Here is a 600-nt window from a genome sequence, read left to right as displayed (position 1 = left end):
CCTGAGACCCACGCCGGCAGCTCCGCGCCTGATCCTCGCCACCTCCTTTCCGTTCCATACTCTGTCAAATAAATATCTCTCTCTGACCTGAGTTTGAGTCCTGCCAATTACTGAGTCCAGTTGCTCTGTTGGTGTGCGGCTTGCCGTAACAAAGCACCCCTCACCCTGATCAGGAGCAGCGCGCCTTAACAGAGGACACCCTGGAAAGTATGTATCAGCAACGGTTAAGCTGTAATAATAACAGTTATCACCTCGTGTAATAATAATGTTTTTCAACTCAGTTCCAGACAGCGTTCTGCTTCAATGCACTGAAGGCTCCAGCGTCGTCCTTCAGCAAGATCACCTCGTTGTATACAATTTGCTAGACAGAGGGGAGCAGCAGAATCAGGACTCAGGGCACAGATGTGGATGTTCTTCGGGTGGAGACAGCACACGGTTCATCGCTGATGCCCGATGCCACTCGAATCTCATGCTTCAACATCTCGCGAGATTAATGTGTGAATCTTATCAAGTAATGAGCGACATTCTCGCCTGTTACAACCGAGACAGTGTGATTAAGAAGTAAGCTTACTAATTAATTTCCCTGTGTTAGAGGATCTC

This window comes from Monopterus albus, unplaced genomic scaffold (assembly GCF_001952655.1).
Source record: "Monopterus albus unplaced genomic scaffold, M_albus_1.0 scaffold267.1, whole genome shotgun sequence".
NCBI classification, from domain to species: Eukaryota; Metazoa; Chordata; class Actinopteri; order Synbranchiformes; family Synbranchidae; genus Monopterus; species Monopterus albus.
This window is presented reverse-complemented; position numbering follows the sequence as displayed.